Genomic DNA, 6733 nt, shown 5'->3' with positions numbered 1-6733 from the left:
TACATTTCTTCAGTAAGACCATCTTCTATTCATACATGCCTTTAAATATTTACACACAGTGTTTCTAAACTTGGCGCTGCAGAGATACTCAGACAACCTAACTTGAGAGTACAGACTTTGCTTTCTACTCCAAGACTGTGAATGACTTAAGAGCAAATGCTCTTATCTTTCTCACAGCTGTATCCCCAGAACTGTTCTTGGCACAGAATAGGTTATATCCCCAGGGTTGTTCCTGGCAAAGGTCTTCACTTCTGTTTGTTTACTGGACTGAAAATAGGAAAGATCAAATCCATCTTAATCCTTGCTGTATCCCCAGCACAGCCCTGGCCTTAAATATTTTTAAAAATGAATACATAAATAAATAAAGGACAATAGGATGGTTTTTCTAAGGTGGCTCAGTCTATATAAAAAGATAATTCAATATGCTACAGCATATAAAACTAAAAATGATGTATATATTTGAAATGATAACTTTTCAAGTTTCTCCTTTCTCCATCAGGTTTTGAAGTATGCATGATCAATTAATTACCTTTTCTTTTAAGGGCAAAAGTGCCTCTTAGCGCCATAAAAATAATGAAAAACAGAACAGTTATCCAGAATACAGAAACTATAACTCATTTGTGTAAAGAGATTATCACTCTCTTTTTTTCTAAACAACTTCTAAAAAAAATTGTCACCCTATTTTTTTTGTCTTTGCAGCAATCCCTATTAGAACAAAATATTGACAGATGGAAAAGATACTTCTCTAATTCTTCTGTTGTCTTTCATTCAGTTCTCCTACAGTTGAACTTGTAACTGATTGTTAATCAAGAAATATATAACCTTCTCTTAATATTTCTGTTTTATAACCCAATCTTCTTATTCTATTAATCATGTATTTGGGTAACTTGGTGAGGAACACAGATGCCTCAGATATACTTTATGCAAAGGAAACATACCTGACATAAATTTTATTTTAAAGTTTGCATCACATTTTTAAAAAACTGGACAGCTTCAAGTGGAAAAGATAGTATAGCCAATTATTTGATAAAATGCAAATTTATTTTTAGATTTCTATGCACATTCTTCCTTTAGTTTTATATAACTATATTATATCTAGTAACAGCATATGTAGATGCATATTTCTAAATCATGATGTCATAGTTAATTTTATGTGGCAACTTGACTGGGCCATGGAATTTGCAGATATTTGTTCAGACATTATTCTGGGTGTTTCTGTGAGGGAGTTTTGGGATGAGATTAACATTTAGACTGGTAGACTAAGTGAAGCAGATTATCCTCCTTAACGTGGGTGGGCCTTATCTAATAATTTGAAGCCCTGCAAGTCCTCTCACTTTGTTCTTTTTCCAAATCGTTTAAGATATTTTAGGTCATTTCAATTTCTTTTTTTAAATTTATCTTTATTGTTGAAAATATTACAAATGTCCCCTTTTCCCCCCATTAACCCCTTCCACCTCCCACCCACTTCCTTCTCAGGCCTTCACCCCACTATTGTCTGTGTCCATGGGCTTTGCGTAAATGCATATAAATTCTTTGGTTAATCTCTCCCCACCCACCCCCACCTTCCCTCAGAGATTTGTCAGTCTGTTCCATGCTTCTATGTGACTGAATCTATTTTGTTCGTCGGTTTATTATGTTCTTTAGAGTCCACATATAAGTGAGATCATGTGATATTTGTCTTTCTTTGCCTGGCTTATTTCACTTAGCATAATATTCTCCAGGTCCATCTGTACTGTCCCAAAGGATAAGAGATCCTTCTTCTTTACAGCTGCATAGTACTCCATGGTATAAATATCCCACAGCTTTTTTATCCACTCATCTACTGATGGGCATTTGGACTGAGGGATCACTTTACCAGATATCAAATTATACTACAAAGCCACTGTAATCAAAACAGCCTAGTATTGGTACAACAAGAGACATATAGATCAATGGAGCAGAACAGAGACCCAAGAAATCGACCCAAGCCATTCTGGTCAATGAGTATTTGACAGAGGAGGCAAGAGCATACAATGGAGTAAAGACCGTCTCTTCAATAAATGTTGTTGGGAAAATTGGACAGGTACATGCAAAAAAATGAAACTAGATCACCAACTTACTCTATACACAAGAATAAATTCAAAAAGATCATTTCCATTTCTATATAAATTTTAGGAACTTTTTGAAAGGATGTATACAACTACACACTGAAAGTATACCACCAGTTGCTTTCACTTGCTCTCATGAAATTGTGTACTGGTTTTGTTTCTGTTTTCTTTCCAAACTAGTTGTAATCGAACTTTCTTTCTTTCCTTTTGATCAATCTGCTCTTTTAAGACAATTTAATTTATACTCAATGAAATTAATGGTGTTGTATAATTTTATATTCTTTGATTCCTAAACAAGATTTGTACGTACAGTTCTCTATTCTTTTGAGGAATTCAGTATCTTCTTAAATATATGCAAACTACATTGATATGAATCTCCTTAATCCTCAGAAAGGTGTTTTCTTCTTCTAAGTCTCTCCCAGCTCAGTCTTTCCCAGTGAAAAAAGTGCATGCTCTATAGCTAAGCTCCTTAACTGCTCCTTTAGGTTTCACTAGAGAGTTATGCTGAATGTGCATTTTAGCCAAATGCCAACAACTAAAGGTAAGAGCAGTAATAAGCTGAAGTCAAGGTTAATTCAGTCATAACTATGGACTTCTGCAATTATATAAAAAATAATCACTAAATGCAATCACACTAAAACATTTTTTATTGAGCTAGTTAAAAATTTTGACATTATAGTGAAAAAAAACACACCCAAAGAAGTTAATTGATTAGGATTTTCAGCTGTTAGATAATTCCTATCATCATTATATTAAATATTTTCAATGCAAAATAAGGCTGACTTTAAATCGAGATTGGTGAAGAGGTAACATTTGGAGGCTAGTTCTGTCAGAGTAGGGTACTGCCTGTGAGTGGCTAACAAATTAGGAACATTTTTCCCCCTTTAATGCTATGGACTAGGGTGTAAAACTCATGTGCACCAAGACTTGTTTGATAATGATGTTAAAATATTCCCTGAAACAATGCAATTATCTAAAATTTTGTACCTTTCCTGAATTAGATGTTTTCTAAATATTTTAAGAAGCGGACTTAAGATAGATTGTTAGTATATAATATTGTATTATATTACAAACATTGTATAATATGGTAACAAAAAATATAAAAGTTTAACAAAATTTTACATGTATTGGCTACCTTACTCAACTGCTTTAAAAGTCTTCAAAACATGGGTCAAGAAATGTGCTAATTAAATAATATAATTGGCTTTAAAAATAACAATATGGAATTTCCAGCTAGATCTTAAATATTATTTCTTAGATGTCAATTTCAGCATATTTTCAATAACTTTTTAAAGAAACTGATTTTTCACTGGAATCTCCAGAAAGAACACAGCCCTGACAACACTTTAGCCTAGTAACATACATGTCAGATTTTTGATGTACAGAAATGGAAGACAATAAATTTGAGTTGGTTGAAACCACTAAGTTTATGCCCATTTGTTACTGCATCAGTGGGAAACTAAAACAGATTTTTGTACCTAGAACTTGGGTGCTATTGTAACAGACATAAAAATGTGGAGGTGACTTTGGAACTAGAAGGTGCTGGAAGAAAAGTGAGTAACATGATAGAATAAACCTAGATTGCCTTGAACAAAGTATTAGTAAAAATATGAATGTTAACTCTGCTAGTGAAGATATAGTAAGAAGTGAGTGCATGTTAGAGGAAACATATATCTTCAGGAACAACCTGCTGGCAGAATTAGGAACTTTAAAGGCACGGCCAGAGAGAGCTTAGGTGGAAAGGAGGAATGAGGTAGATGTCAGTGGAAACCAGAGGAAAGCTAAACTGAATGGTGGCCTGTAGTATTTGAAAAGCAATTTGTAAACAGCAAATTTGTATATTTAGCTGAGGGGTTTTCTAAGCAACTTATTTGAGGTTTGCCTTGGTTTCTTGCTGTTTACAGAAGAATGTGAGAAGAAATAGAGGAAGGCAAGAATTGTTAAGAAAAAGAGACCAGTTCTCAATTATTTGGGAAATTCTCAGTCCACCCAGATTGCAAAAATTGCTAAAATTAGGAGATTTACTATTAGAAAAGGGAGCTCTCTAGAGAAGGCCAAAGGTGTGGACAGCCTTTAGCTAGTTCCTCAGAAGGGTCAGAAACTTAAAATCAGTCTCTCAGAGGACTCGGAAGAGATTAGTCATGTGGCTCCCAGATCCTCTCAGGGACCTCAGCAGAAGCCAGGAACAGATAAAGCATTATTCCAGAAAGATGTGTGGGGAGGCTCTTGTCCAATGGAGTGAATCTCTGTGACATACATGAAAGAATCACAAAGTTCCTGAGATTTTTATACCAGCTTGGAATGACAGGGACAGAGAGAAGATAAAGGTTTGCAGACTCTCGAAATTCTACAGGCCAGAAATTGGCTGATAAAACTACTCAGCTTGAAACACTTGCCGCCCTTATAGAAAATAGAAGGATGACTGAGGGTGGAGCCACACAGCTTGGAGGGAGAAGGCATGAACCCACAGGGCAGAGCCTTCAACCACAGACGATTATTTATGGGACGTGAAACCTAATGGAGTCTGACAGACTGGACTTCAAAATTTCTCAGGACTAGTGATCCCCCTTTCCTTCCATTCTCTCCCTTTCTCAGTGGAAATATCCATAACTGCTTTCCTGTGCCTGGCCTATCATTGTATTTTAGGAGCAAATAACTTGTTTCTTGTCTTCCCCAGGTCCACAGATGTCACAGTATTGTGTCTCAGGGTGGATCACACCTAGAGCCTGCAGATTTTGGACTTGACATTCTCCATAACTGTGTAAGTCAATTTCTTAAAATAAATCTATTTCTGTGTATTTGCACAATCTGGTTCTGTTTCTCTGGAGAACCCTGGCTAATACACATCTTAACAAATTCTACTTCAGAACTTTAACTTAAAAGGAGTCAAATATAGAAATTTTACTATTATATGACCCATCCCTCACCCCTTTAGGTGTATTGTGATTGGTAAACGTCTATATATGTTGTGAGCCATTTTTATAATTATTACTTTATAAAATTTTATGTTTTTAAAGAAGCTGAGAGAAGAAAGGAAGGTAAGTTTGTATTTATAGAGTTAGTTATATTCACCTTATATTTACCCTCTCTGGTTCTCATCATTTCTGCGTATGGATGTGAGTTACCATCTGGTGTCATTTCTTTACTGCCACACAGCTTTGGTTCCACCTTCATCCTTTGTGCTATTATTGTCCAACATTTTACATTTCTATAGCCCAACAATACAATTATACACTTATTATTTTATGCAATTGTATGATAAAACTGTCAGGAAGAAAAAGGAAAAGAAATACGGAATTTTATGGTCTTTCATTATTACCTACATAATTTCCTTTACTGACACCCTTTTTTGTGTAAATTTGTATTATCTGGTGTCACTTGGTTTGAACCTAAAGATTTTTCTTTACTAATTCTTATAAGGCAAGAGGGTGAGCAACAAATTCTCTTCATTTTAGTTTATAACAATTATTCATAGTAAGATTTATTGTTATTCTCAATAATTTTAATAAATGAAAGTTTTAAATGCCCGTTTTAATATTAATATGGTAAATAATGATAGCTATAACCCATATAAATGAAGGTTTTGTGGGTCCTCAATAAGTTTTGCTGTAAAGGCGTCCTGAGACCAAAATAGTTGAGAGCTGTTCCATTACATGGGTAACAGAAAGTCAAATTTCTGCTCTCTAATACATCCCATATTTTATTAAATTCACACATATCATGTTTAAATGTTTTTTATTTTCACCAAGGATATGTTTTTATTGATTTTAGAGAGAGAAGAAAGGAGAGAGAAAGGAAGAGACACAGAAACATCGATGTGAGAGAGAAACACCTGTTGGTTGTCTCCTGTACGTGCCCTGCCTGGGGATTGAGACTGAAACCTTCTGGTGTGCAGAGCCATGCTCCAGCCAACTGAGCCACCCAGCCGGGGCATCATGTTTAAATTAAATTTCAGAAGCCATTACAAATTTTTCCTGTTTTTAGGTAACATCATTTTTCTGCTCCTTTAAATTGTTTTAAAAACTAGATCTATTTTAGTTGAAGTTTAGTCAACATTTCAATTTTATTATTATTGCTCTATTTTACAGAGCTAATAATTGGTTTATGGTGTCTAAGAAAGAAAATGTTTTCAATAGCGTTAATTTAGTCTCCTTAAACTTAGGCAGTACTATGGCAGTGTACCATTTGCGCTGCTAACATGGCAAATGGGGAAGGGAAGCTTTATCTCTTAGGTGTTTGCTCACAACAATGAGGTAATGATAGAGGACAACAGAGAGCATAAAATATTTATGTAGTGCCACTTGTTTTGCCCATTTGGGAAATCAATATTTTAACAGTCATATTTTATAATACCCTGGATCATGAATCTACTGTGTTAAGAAAAAATAGAGTTTATAGCAGTGGAGACTGAAAACACCAAGTGTATAAAATTTCTTAAAAGTACACATCCTGGAGCTATAAAGAGAGAGCAAAACAGACTCTAGCAGAAACTAAACCAGCAGTGATCTCCCTGCTTTTCACCTCGTGTGCATTATATTTTCCTTAGGGTATCTGATACTCTTCCAACAACATTCTTTAAAGTAATAATATTATGCTGTGTTATTTAGGTTGGTTTTTAAAGACTTGATTGAAAAATAAATACCAAA

Source organism: Miniopterus schreibersii (genome assembly GCF_964146895.1).
Source record: "Miniopterus schreibersii genome assembly, chromosome: 4".
NCBI lineage: Eukaryota > Metazoa > Chordata > Mammalia > Chiroptera > Miniopteridae > Miniopterus > Miniopterus schreibersii.
Note: the sequence above shows the minus strand (reverse complement) of the source record.